The sequence below is a fragment of the Microtus pennsylvanicus genome, chromosome 1, assembly GCF_037038515.1.
Source record: "Microtus pennsylvanicus isolate mMicPen1 chromosome 1, mMicPen1.hap1, whole genome shotgun sequence".
Taxonomy (NCBI): Eukaryota; Metazoa; Chordata; class Mammalia; order Rodentia; family Cricetidae; genus Microtus; species Microtus pennsylvanicus.
Genome location: NC_134579.1, coordinates 165983714 through 165997548, shown reverse-complemented (window position 1 = coordinate 165997548; position 13835 = coordinate 165983714). Strand labels below are relative to the sequence as shown.

At 45.5% G+C, this 13835-nt stretch overlaps 1 protein-coding gene and 1 pseudogene across 2 annotated transcripts in view; one reads left to right on the top strand and one right to left on the bottom strand.

Annotated features, from left to right (window-relative positions):
- Positions 1-13835, top strand: part of Sesn1 (sestrin 1) — a 102030-nt gene that overhangs the window by 37568 nt on the left and 50627 nt on the right. The gene's annotated exons all lie outside the window — the stretch shown is intronic.
- Positions 2567-5164, bottom strand: LOC142842492 (zinc finger protein 410-like; annotated as a pseudogene).

Sequence of the window (13835 nt, the reverse complement as noted above, 5' to 3'; positions counted from 1 at the left end):
TTCCTACTTACACTACTTCTCATTGTCTGTCTTGTGGCTGCCTGACTTCCGGCCCCGGGAGTGTTCCTTTCTTTCTCCATCATTCTGTCATTCTCTTCTTCTTCTCCCTCCAGTCTAGATTTCTCCTCCTACTTATTCTCCCTGCCCACCAGCTCCACCTCTTCTCCTGCCTAGCTATTGCCCTTCAGCTTTTTATTAGACCAGTCAGGTGCCTTAGGCAGGCAAGGTGAAACAGCAACACATCCTTACATAATTAAACAAATGCAGCTTAAACAAATGGGATACATCGTTGTACAGATGTAACCCAGCTTCTCATAGTTAAATATCCCACGGCGTACAACCATGCAGCTACTGTGCTGCTGTTCTCAGTCAAGGTGTGCACCTTCTTTAGTGACCTGTGACTGTCTATCCATACGCGATTTTAAATTAATTTGTTGACTGGTTGATGCCTTCTTTGATGGGGTTATAAGCTCTCTCGGGGAGCAAATGTCTAGTTCTGCTCAATAGATCTCAGTTCTTTTTCTTATTTTTATATGCAGATGAGCTTTTCCCTAGATGTATATATTTGTGCGGCATGCATGCCTGGTGCTGTGGAGAGCAGAAGAGGGCACTGGATTCCCTGAAACTGTAGTTACAGGCTGTTGTGAGCTGACCCAGGTTCCCGACTAGAGCAACAAGCGCTCTTAACTACCCAGCCATCTCTCCAACTCCATGTCGGTTCTTCTTAAGTTGACAACGTGGCTTACCATATTAGGTCAACAATAAATATTTGTTGCGTGGATCAGCAAGTCAATGAAGCAGAGTTGTGCCCTCTCTCTCAAAACTGTACTATGGCTGCTATGCTTCCAATAAGATAGTTTGCCTTTAAATTCAGAGTTCAACACTGATGACCAGAGAATAATGTGAAAACTTTATATAAGGCTGATGTCACTGAAGTATCCCCAGGGCTTTTTGAGTACCTGGAGAGAACATGGTCAGAGTGTGAAGGCCCGGACTAGGGATCTGGCTCAGGTGGCGGAGTGCTCACCTGACATGGACGGAACTGGTTCCGTCCTCATTACCCCATCAAACCAGGCCTGCTAGTGCACACCTGTCATCTCATCCCCCTACTCCAGAGGTGCACACAGGGGCATCGGAATGTCAAGGTCATCCATGGCGCTACAGTGAGTTTAGGGTGAGCCAGGGCTTCAGGGAACCCTGTCCCAAAAACCTGCACTAGGAATAGTATTAAAGAATACCTTCATTTTTAGTAACATTGAAAGTAGATAAACAATAATTATATTGAAAACTGAAGGCTTGCTAGATAACTTAAAGTGATGTTTACTATCAACTTTGCAAAACTATGCATTTAAAGAACCCGAGGGGCTAAGGAATAGCTTAGACCATAAAGTGTCTGCCACACAAATATGAGGACCCAAGTTTGGATTCTCCAACACCCATGTACAAAGCAAGGCTCAGGTGGTAATGTGCCTATCACACAGGCGTGAGGATCTGAATTCAGATCAGTAACCCCAGGGCAGGAGGAGTGGAGACAGACATCCCTGTAGGTCACTGATCACCATTCTCATCAGGTGTTGTCTCTGGGTCCAGAGAGAGACCTGTTTCAAAAAATAAGGTGCGGTGCCCAAAGCCACCGTCTAGGACACGGGGTATCATCAGCCTTCAGCCTCCATACACAAGCACACACAAGTGCACACATTCCTATATGCACACACATATACACACATACACAGCAAAAACAAATAAAAGCCAGGTGCATAGAAGCCTGTAACCCCCAGAGGAGGGGAGGCTAGAGGACACCGAATCTCACCTGCTTGCCAGTCAGTGAGTTGGTGAGCTAGCCACAGGATCAGGGGAGTCATTCCGGAAGACACTTGATACGGACGTCTAGCCTTCAAGTGTTCACGTACAAGGATAAAGGTCAGAAGGGGAGCATGGCCCTAGATCAGCAGTGGGTTCTCTGATAGACGGAGAGACAATTATGGCTACTTTGTGTTTATATCGATATAGTTTATACTCTCGACGCAAAAGTTGTTTTTATATTAACAAAAAATCCCTTAAAACTCCTTGGATACTTTTGGGATTTGCAGGTGGACATTTCTTTACTCTCTCATTGGGAGAGCTGTGAGCACATGGAGTGTCCGGCACCTGTGCGGCTGGAATAGACTAGGAAGGTAGCCCTGTTTGTAGATTCCGTTCTTGTGTATTGCACTTGCCTGTCCGGCTTAAACTATCTCTTTCACCTCTTTCTTAGATACCATCGATATCTTCAGTGGTTTGAGTGCAGCCCTTCCATAATCCAGAAGGTAGTACTGAGGTGGAATCTTTAAGAGGCAGTGTGGCAACAAGGCATCTTGAAAACTTAACTTTCTTGTGAGGTTCTGTGGTTGAAGTCAGAAGCAGGACATTGTTCAACCATATGGAAAGAGCTGGGTCAAGGACGAATACTCTTTTTTGTTTAATTTATTTATTTATTAAAAATTTCCACCTCCTCCCATTTCCCTCCCCCTCCCTCCACTCCCCCTCCCCTCCCTCTCCAGACCTAAGAGAAGTCAGGGTACCCTGTGCTGTGGGAAGTCCAAGGCCCTCCCCACTCCATCCAGGTCTAGGAAGGTGTGCATCCAAACAGACTAGGCTCCCAAAAAGCCAGTACATGCAGTAGAAACAAAACGCAGTGCCATTATCATTGGCTTCTCAGTCAGCCCTCATTGTCAGCCACATTCAGAGAGTCCAGTTTGATCACATGCTCATTCAGACCCAGTCCAGCTGACCTTGGGTCATGCTCAACCTCCTTAGCTATCAGGGAAATGCAAATCAAAACAACTTTGAGGTACCATCTTACACCTGTCAGAATGGCTAAAATCAAAAACACCAATGATAGCCTATGCTGGAGAGGTTGTGGAGTAATGGGAACACTCATCCATTGTTGGTGGGAATACAAACTTGTGCAACCACTTTGGAAATCAGTGTGGCGGTTTCTCTGGAAACTGGGAGTCAACCTACCTCAGGATCCAGCAATTCCACTCTTGGGAATATACCCAAGAGATGTCTAACCATACTACAAAAACATTGCTCAACTATATTCATAGCAGCACTATTTGTAATAGCCAGAACCTGGAAACAACCTAGGTGCCCTCAATAGAAGACTGGATGAAGAAGGTGTGGCACATGTACACTTTAGAGTTCTACTCAACGGTAAAAAAACAATGACATCTTGAATTTTGCATGCAAATGGATGGAAATAGAAAACACTATTCTGAGTGAGATAACCCAGACCCAAAAAGATGAATATGGTATGTACTCACTTATAAGTGGATTCTAGCCATAAACAAAGGACATTGAGCCTATAATTCGTGATCCTAGAGAAGCTAAATAAGAAGGTGAACCCAAAGAAAAACATATAGGCATCCTCCTGGATATTGGAAGTAGACAAGATCGTTGGGCAAAAGTTGGGAGCACGGGGGTGGGGTTGGGGTGGGGGGAAAGGGGAGATGGGGAGCGAGAAGGGAGAAGGGGAGGATTGACGAACAGCCACAGTGAAAACCTTCACCAACCTGTGCTTACGCTTGCGTTTGGAGAAGTCCTCCCCACATCTCTGCAGTGAAAAGAGAGGCCGCTACGCTGTCCAGCCCACAGTCAACGCCTCACTGTCCGGGTCACATGGAGGCTGAAGAGAAGCCCTCAGACTTACCTCTTTTCTGCTAGGGAAGATGAATACAGGCAAGTTGAGAGAGTCATGTTAGTTAGAGCACCATGTGAGCCTTTTGGATCTGTTCCGGTCATGGACTCTGGGGTCGGGCGGAACTGATCTTCCTGGAGCCAGCACACTCACGTCTGTCTTTCAGTTAAACCTCCCTGGTTTAGTAACTTCTGTGGGTTTATCCCAGTTAAGACAGAGACTTTATAGGCCTGCCTCCCCGACCATGGGGCTCTTAGGCAGGAGCCAGGGGCTCTTTCAGGCAGCACCTCATCATCAACTGCCAGGATGGAAGTGGTATTTGCTAGACTCAAGGACTCTCCACCAAGCCGAAGGGGTTGGGTGGGGAGTCACAGCCACCAGACTTACTGAATACTGAAGCGTCTTCAGGCAAACTACTCTCCTTCCTCACTCAGAAGCTTGTTCTGTTCTTGACTCCCAGTTGTCCCCAGCTACAAGTGATCCTTTCGAGTACACAGTCCTGGCCCCATTCCGAGAGAAGGCCTTCCTACAGACTTGGCACGGGCGAGGTTTCTCTCCTGAGTGAACTACCAGATGTTTTGGGGCTTGACTGCTTAGCAAAGGCATGGCCACATCCGGGCCTCACAGAGGAAAGGCTTCACGCCCGTGGGGATGTGACAGTGGTTTTTCAGGTTCCCAGCTGTGGTGAACTGCTTACCACACACAAACTCTGGCGCATAAAGGGGTTTCTCCCCGCCGTGTGTCCTCGTGTGTCCTCGTGTGCACCCGCAGCCTCTGCAGCACAACTTCTGCAGGGCAGATGAAGGAGCGCTCACTTCAAGGTGCTACCTGAAGTGATCTGGCCATATAAACGTGTGGTCACAGCCTTCAACTGTGCCCTCGAGCTTCTCTTCCACTTGGGGAAGGGGGCCAGAATCTTTGGGTTGCCGCTCACCGGACCCAAAGTGGACATTTTCTCCATTGCTGCTGGGTTTTGCGTTGTTTTGGCAGACATGCTGGAGTAGCAGCCGTCAAACTTCCACCCGCCAATTCTTGAGCCCAGAGGAACCGTGGGATACCACTCTCTGCTCTCACCAAGGAGGAAGTTGTTTCTGAATCTCTGGCTCATCCTGCGCAAACACTGAGTGCGCAAACCGAATGAGTCAGACTCTTGTTAGGTGACTAGTGAAAGAAGTGCTGTCACGTGACCGTGGATCTTGCAGCGAGGTAGACAACTCTGGAGTGGACAAAACCTTTGGGGACTTCTGTATACTCTGAGCCTCGTCTCTTCTCTGTCTGGGATCACACTCATCTGAAAAGCACCTCAGACCAGCAGAAGAAGGGATCTCCTTGGAGGAATTAGTAACCTTCTGCATTCTGAGGCCTCGGTCGCCGGAAGGAGGGATAAACAAGCGATGTTTAGTTTCTGATCCTACTAGCCCTTGTCCCGGGCTGAACAAACGGAACCAAGAGCTCTGCTCTGGATTCTCACTCATCTGATAACATTGACTCAGCTTCCCGAAATCCTGTTCAGGTTCAGATCTAATTCAGACTCGCTGACACCTTCCTGTTAGACTCACGTCCTTTTAATACACGGGTTTTTCCTGTAAGATGTTGAACTGGGTTGCTAATCAGTTTAACTTCTCAGGCCAGGGCAGCTGGCTCTGTCAGTCAGTCCTGAATTCTGTCCACATCTACCATATTTATAAGGGATGTTTTCCTGCCCTTCCCCACCTTTGATGGCTTAACTTTAGAAAATGAATTGGGAAATATTATCCTCTTGTTTTTTAAAAAAAAAGATTACATAAGATTGATATTCATTTCTTTTATTAAAATTACAGTGAACCCATCTGGACTTGAAGAGTTTTTATGAAAGATTTTTTTTTAATCCCAAATTCAATTTTCTTAATAGTCTTTGACCTTGAGCTGGTTGTGTTTTGTGACCTTGACACTAACTAGAGTCATCTGAGAACAGGGAACCTCAATTTCGGAGCTATCTCCATCAGATTGGACTGTGAGCATGTCTCTGGGCATTTTCTTGGTTAAGGGTTGATGTGGGAAGACCCATCCCACTGTGGGCAGTGCACCCCTAGCCTTGTGGTCCTGGGAAGTTTACTAAATGTAGCTGAGCTTGAGCCTGAGAACTAGCCAGTAAGCCAGTTCCTCCGTGGCCTCTGCTGAGTGCCTGCCTCCAGGTTCCTCCACTTCCCCCAGTGATGGGGTGTGATGGGGAAATGTTAGCCAAGTAAACCCTTTCTTCCCCATGCTGGATTTAGTCCGAGTTGCTTTATCACAGCGCCGAGTCGCAGACCAACTGCTACAGTTACCTGCTTCTATAGAGGCGATGTGGAGGCACCGGAAAGGAAGGTGACCACCCCATGTCAGAGCCGCTGCCTGCTGCAGACGTCACAGCGGCCTCAGGAGGAGCGCAGTGGGTGCAAGGATCAGGTCCTTCACACACACACACACACACACACACACACACACACACACACACACACACACCGCTCCCCGTCAACTATCAGGTACCAGCAGCAAGGACCCTGGGACCCAGCTGGGAACTGTATATATCCCATTTCTGACCCTGCCTCAAGGCCCTCTAAGATCCTCCCGAGAGACCTATTGGATTTGAGGACAGCCTTCCCCACAGTTTCCCTGCCTGATTCCCTGCCTGTTTGGGATGGCCCCTGATGGGAGGAGCTGGCTGTGCCTGCTGCCTGCTCATGGCAGATGGCTTCTCTTGACCTGAAATGGAACCACAAACCGACACTGCATTTTAGACATTTTAAAAGGCCCTTGTGTTAAAGACATGGTCTGCAGGGGACGCTGTTACCTGGGTTTGGGTGGGAATTGACCCGGCTTGTCTTATTTGCAGACTTTCCCTCATTCTCTCTCTGTCTCTCTCTCTCACACACAAACACACTGTTTTCTTTTGAAGATCTAATACTTGATTTTACTGGTTTTCTCTTGTTTCTGTTTCTGATTCTAATTGCTTATTATTATTATTTTTTCCCCTTCATCTTGCTTCTTGGTTCACATCGCTTTTTCTTGGGACTGGCAGAGTAGAAGTTGTTTTTTGTTTTTTAACTTTCTTTTCTCTGACATGTGTATGCAGCTGTAAATGTCCTTCTGCTCTCCCTGTGCCACCCAGATGTCGCTGCGTCTTCATTTTTGTCCAGTTTGTTGTATTTTTACAATTTCTCTCAGTACTTCCTATTTTACCCACCACAATATCTGCCAGTGCAATACGTGTTGCCAGATGAACTCAAGTTCCATTTTCCTGATGCCTGTTACTTGTTTTGAGTTTGGTTTTGTACTGATGGGGCATAATTCTACGATTTTGGTGCCTTTAAGGTTGTTCAAGGCTGGGGCACCTGACCTCCATCATGTCCTCTGCCCTCCCTCAGGGTCATTTGAAATGTTTCCTCTGTGTTCTTTCAGTGCCTTACAGGCAGTGGCACTAACTCATTCTTGTCAAGTTCTCCAACGAGAAGGGGAGGAAGTCTTGTTGGTTGAAAAGCATCTTTGCTTGGCGTGTTCTTTTCTCGTTCCCGACGTTCAGGGCTCACTCTTCCAGTCTTCCTTCTGTTTAAGGATGTCATTTAGCCCTTCTTTCCAAGTTGATCTGCTGGCAAGAATTTGTTTCGTTTTTTTGTTCCCCCTTAACCTGAGAGTGTTTTTTTTTTTATCATCCTTGAAGGATGTTTTCACGGGATATGGAATCATGGGTTAACGAGATTGTTTTCTTCAAGACTTAAAAAGCTAAACAACTTCCTTCCGACCTCTGGGCTTATGAGCTCGTGCCTCACAAGTGAGTGGGTGATCAGGTGTCATTTCCTTCACTGTTTTCATGATTTCTTTTTTTCTGTTTTTTCAAAAGTGACTGATATATTTGAGTGTTGGATTCATTCTGACAGTTTCGAGTTCATCCTAGATTTAAGTTTGTGACTGCCTTTACTGTATCTGGGACGCTCAGCCATCATTTCAGGTACTCTTGGCCCTGACATCTTTCTCCTTCTGGGATTCTGATGACAAGAATGTTAGTTTTTGTGGTAGTGTTGTGGGAACTCACCACAGCAGTGAGGTGCTGCTCTCTGGTTGTTGTTTTGTTGTTGCTTTCTTCCTGTTGCTCAGAAGGTTCTGCTGCTTTATCTCCCAGTGCACTGACCCCTCCGTCTGCACGGGCATTCAGCTTCGGGGTCCCCACTGAGGCTTTAGTTCCCATTTCTTCCCAGCCTTTGAACATACTTCCTGGTGTATCTGCCCGATGGCTGCTTTAAAATACTTCCAGCATCTACATTGCATGTCCACTGGCATATAGAATACCTCTCATGCAGCAGACAGCATCTACACCGTGTGTCCACTGGCATATAGAATATATCTTATGCAGTATTCTAATATCGAAATAATCCGTATTCGAAATTCATAGAGTAATTTTCCACTGACGCTGTACTTGTGGGATGTTAACATGGGAAACTCTGGATCTAAGTATTCTGTTATAGTTGGCTTTTTTTCTGACTCCTCTCCAGCAGGAGAAGAAGCTATTAACCTTGTTTTGGCCAGAAAAGGCAGAAGTTCTGGTTTCTGGTTTGGCCTTTGTGTGTTGGGGGAACTCTTGGTTACTCTCCGCTGGGCCCCCAGTGATGCCTCCTGAGTGCCTTTGTACTGTCCCAACACTGTCACAGGGTAGAGGCGGCCTCATCACCTCTGGCACTGGCAGAAGTCCTGACACTGCCTAGGCCTTTTCACTGCCCCCACCCAGGCAGGGAGTGGGAGGGATGTCTTCTGGGTGCTCGTGAAAGGCCAGGCTTCCGGTGCAGTTTTCTCCACTGGGATGGTGGGGAGTGAGGACTGCCATAGCCCTAGAGAACCAAAGTGCTAGCGCCCAGCTGAGGTCGGGAGCTCGTGTTACTTCTTAGCAGTGATGGAGGTTTACATTCCCCACTTGGCCTTTGCTGGTGTGGGTGTGGGTAGGGCCACAGTTGTTTTGTTATTGTGATGGAAGGGATGGCATTTGACCTCAGGAGAGTGACTAGTGTCTAAAAATGCTCTGTCTTGCTAGACTATTCCCTTCTGGTCCTTTGGATAGAGAAAGCAAGCTTTTGTATTTCTTTTCTAGAATAACTTCTCTACAACATTGTTATTTAAAAAAAAACCCTTTGCAAATGGATCTTTTTGGGTTTTTGTTTTGCTTTTGCTTTTTGAGACGTGGTCTCACTGTACAGCTCTGGCTGTCCTGGAATTCTCTCTGTAGACCAAGCTGGCCTCAAACTCACAGAAATCTACCTGCCTCTGCCTCCCAAGTACTGGGATTAAAGGTATGCGCCACCACATCCAGCCTCCAATGGATATTAATTTCAATTTCTGTATTATTTCAGCTTCTTGTGAGGAAAACACAGACAAGTCAAATGCTTGCAGCTGTATTATCTTTCTGGCTCCTCATTTGCTATGATGTATGTTTAATAAAACACATCTTAGGTATCAAATCCTCCCATTTTCACTGGCACTTAAATACTCATCTATATTCTAAATTCATACAGTTAACTGTATTCCAAAAGGCTTACATGGGCTTTTGAGTATAAGGACATTATATGCTTGGAAAATTATCAACTATATTCATTAATTATATCTGAAGTTTTCCTTACTGCTATTTGAAAGGTCATTTCTCAATGCTATCAGGATCATTTTAAAGAAGTTTGATATTTAAGGAATTGTGATATGGTTTAATTCCAGGATTCTGATTTCAGTAATCAATTCTGCACTAATCTCTATATTCTTAGATTCTGTACCCTTAGTGAAACATTTGGAATCATTCACACGTTGAAGATGAACCCTGTCATTCCCACACCCTTTGGAATTTATCATTGTTCTGGAAACTTCTGCCCTTTGCTGCTTCAGAACCCTTCCTTGACTTACTACTTCGCAGCACGAGTCTCTGTTTAAGTGGGTTTGGCAGGCTAGCTGAGCTCTTGGAGAAGAGAGACAGTAAAGAACTATACCTGCTCTGCAGATTGAGAACGCGCTGTTTAAAAATGTATTTGCCACCAAGATGGCTAACGGCGCATCTGCTTTCAAGGCCTTACAGTTGAGGAGGCGACTCCTTTGACCCCTGCTTTACTGTGGCCACTGCAGCAGACACCTAAATGCGATTCTCTGGGGTCGCTGAAGAGTCCTTGGGTGTTTGCCTAAAAACTAACAGTGGAAAGCTACAATGATAAATTCATAACGATTTCCCCATACTTAATAAATCAAAAGCCCAAATGTTACAATCAGCGTCTCCTCCCGTCTCTACCCTGTTCTTCCTCCCACCCTCGCTCTCATAGTTCTGTTCATTAACTTAAAAAAAATTGTTGAAACGTAGCAGCTAAATTCTTCAGTGAAAGATAGGGAGCAGTTTTCATTAGTGCTTACACTCGAAGGCCAGCGGTCCCAGTATCTCTAATCCCTGAACTGGAGTTTTCTTGCTGTTGAGATAATGCTTGTATCAATAGGCCATGTGTTTCTACTTAGCTGCTTTCCCCTGAGGTGAACTCAGTCCAGGCCCTGGCATGTCCTCCCTTTCACACGCACATGAGATCCCAGCCACAGCCACAGCCCTGTGTGGCTCTGATGTAACCCTCAACTGTGCTTTCCAACCTGCTGCACGAACAAAACTCTAGTTAAGGTGAAAGAAAAATCAATAAGGTTTTGGTAAAAAGTGAATGGGTGTCCCCCAAAATTAAAGCAACAACAAAAACTCCTAATTAAAACTTTGTTCATTCATGAAAATATTTGGTTTGGGGTCTACAAGGTTCAAATCTGCAAATGTAAGTCATCTCTATATCATTGGGTGAGTTAGGATTTTTTTTTTTGATTTTTCGAGACAGTGTTTCTCCATAGCTTTTTGGTTCCTGTCCTGGAACTAGCTCTTCTAGACCAGGCTGGCCTCGAACTCACAGAGATTCGCCTGCCTCTGCCTCCTGAGTGCTTGGATTAAAGGCATGCGCCACCACCGCCCGGCTGAGTTAGAATTTTTTAACGCTAGTTATAGGACTGTGACCCCTTGACCTGCAGTCGCTGTGCTTGTTAGAGCAAAGCTCAATACTTCCTGGCCTGGCTCACCAAGAAGAATCACAAGGCAGCTCTGTGAGCCTCCAGTTTCTTCTCTTCAGTTGCTTTAAATTAAGCTAGATCCCAAATAGTAAGTGGTAAATAGAGTTGTGGCACTTGGACATCAATATGACTTTCTGCAAAACTGAAAGAGTCATCAGCTCTTGCCATGTTTGGACATGCACCTAGTCATGAGCTATGGTGACTTCATGACATTCTGCGGCCTGTGCCGTCCCTACACACTGCAAATAACAGCAGCTTTTATCTGGGTTACACTCTCTCTGCCCTCTGTGGAAATCCCTCGTTGTTCAGCAGTATCGAGCCTGCTGGCTTTCAGCTCTGAACCTGCTCTTGGGAGCTGACTTCTCCAATAGACACATTCCTCAGGCATCCGACATAGGCAAACATTTGCTCTTGCTGATCAAAATTTTCTAATGTGGTGCTTAAGATACTTTTGCTATAATTCTATCCCGTGTCCCAGTCAAGGAAGTGTCTGCCCTTGGTGAATATGAACTGAGAATCAATTCTGCTTTATTCCTCTTGGACTGAGTTCCTCTGTTTCCCATGGAGTAAACATCTTATGTGCTTTCTTGTCGTGGCTTTGGTTTGGTTTTGATTTTGGTTGTTTTGAACATCCTGGGCCGTTCTGGAACTCACTGCGTGAACCAGGCTGGCCTGCCTCTGCCTCCCTGGTGCTGGGATTGAAGGTTTGGCCACACCTAGGTCTTTGTTTCTGAGCAAAGCCAACAACTCTAACTTAAAGACAGGTTGTCTGTTCACAAAGCACTGGCCTTGAACTTTCTAAACCCTGGTTTGTGACCCAGTTCTCAAGATTAGCTATGTACACACGTCGGTCTTTTCCGCATTCACCTTACACGTGGCTCATTGACTGTCTTAATCTATTTTGCATTGCTGAAACAACATGCCCGAGATTGGCTCACAAAAATGGAGAGGTTTATTTAAGGTCAGGTGTATATCTCTAACACTTTCCAACATCACTAAACAAATATTTTTAGCTCTCCATTCTGGTGACTGGAGAATCTAAGCTGGACGGAGGCAGTGTCCTGGCTGAGAAGTGAGTGGAGACAGCAGATGCAGACACTGCCAAGGCGTGGATGGAAAGAACAGGAGAAACAAGCCCCATCTTAACCATTCTCTTCCTTGTTAATGAACAGTTACAGGAGACCCAGTTCACTCCCACAAAAGGTTTAGTCCACTCATAGAGGTGGAGCCCCATGACCTAACCACTTCTATTAGGTCCCGCCTCTTAGAGGTTCCAGCTGCCACACTGGGGACCAGGCTCCCAGCTCACCCTTTGGAAGCTAAGCCACACGCCCAGACCAAACACTGAATTTCTCATTACAAGATTTTTGTTTGTTTGTTTTTTCAACACAGGGTTTCTCTGTATAGCTTTGGTGCCTGTCCTGGAACTAGCTCTTGTAGACCAGGCTGGCCTCGAACTCACAGAGGTTCTCCTGCCTCTGCCTCTCTAGTGCTGGGATTAAAGGTGTGTGCCACCACCACCTAGCAACATTTGTTTTTGTTAATAGGAGATAGCTATAGGCTTTCTTGAGCCTCAACTGAATATGTAAAGGAAAAATAATTACATACCTAATTTTACCCTTGATTCCTGTGTGGGGATTTGGTTGATGAGTGTGTGTGTGTGTGTGTGTGTGTGTGTGTGTGTGTGTTTCAATTGTTTTTAAATAATAGCAACTCAGAAACCATATTTTTAAAAAGTGGTGATTTAACTCTAGCCAATTCTGATGTTAGCTCTGATTTTGTACGCGGTTATCCAAATCTGTTAAAAACAAAAAACAAAAACCCCAACTATATAGTAAATATATCGATTGTTGATATTTTACTCTTTTGGCTTTTTGAGGGCCCCACCACCCAGCTCCCAAACAAATCACACACAGAGGCTTATTCTTTCTTATGAAAGTCTGGCCTTAGCTTGGCTTGTTTCTAGCCAGCTTTTCTTAACTTAAATTATCCCATCTATCCTTCGCCTCTGGCTTTTTCCTTCCTTCTCTTGCTCCGGTATCTCTTACTTTCACTCTTGCTTTGTGGCTGGCTGACCCCTGACGTCCTCCTCCCCTTGTTCTGTCTTGCTGTGTCTCCTCTTCCAGATCTCTCCTTCTATTTGTCCTCTCTGCCCGCCGGACCCGCTTATTCTTGCTATTGGACGTTCAGCTCTTTACTACACCATCAGGTGCTTTAGACAAGGCAAAGAATCACAGCTTCCCAGACTTACACAAATGCAGCATAAACAAAAACAACACACCTTTACATCACTTCGCAAATGGTCCATAGCATAAACAAAAGTAACAAACCTTAAAATAATTCCCCGACAATCGATGTTACATTTATGCATTTAACCTGTTTCTCAATATTGTCATCTATAGAATGAGAATATCTATACTTACTCTAAACTCCTCGTTTCCATCAGTTTATTTAGTGATTACTTAAGCTTCAAAATTCTACAATTACATCAGCTATTAACTGGATGTAGAATGTAATTGAATTGTTTAATGCAAAAGGGATTTTTAATGTCATGAAGTACTTCAAAGACACCTGTGAGTTACGGTTGCCTGGACTGTGACTGCAGAGATGCTAATTGTGGGGGTTTGTGGTTTTAGGGGCCTGACGACATTTCTATGCACGCCTTGCTGTGTGTGCCAATTTTCCAATTTGAAAGGCATTGGGGGGGAGTGGGAAGGGGAATGAAAGCGGTGGGAGCAGGTGCTGAGGGGGTGAGGGGACTTAGAACCTGGCTGAACAATATTTGATCTAAAATTTTGGTTGGAAAGGTACTTTTTAAATAAGAAAAAGTAAAGTAATATTGTGTGCCAGTCTTCAATTGCGTGGCTCATAAAGGAAAGGAACGGTTTTTCTGGGCTTACAGCTCATCAGGGAGAGAACGATTGTGATTTGTGGTTATAGCTTAGAATGTGAGAATGGCCCCCATAGGCTCATAGAGCCAATGCTTGCCCGCCAGGGAGTGGCGCTACTTGAAGGATTAGGAGGTGTGGTCTTGGTGGAGGAAGTGTGTCGCTGGGTGTGCACTTGGAGATTTCAAAAGCCCGTG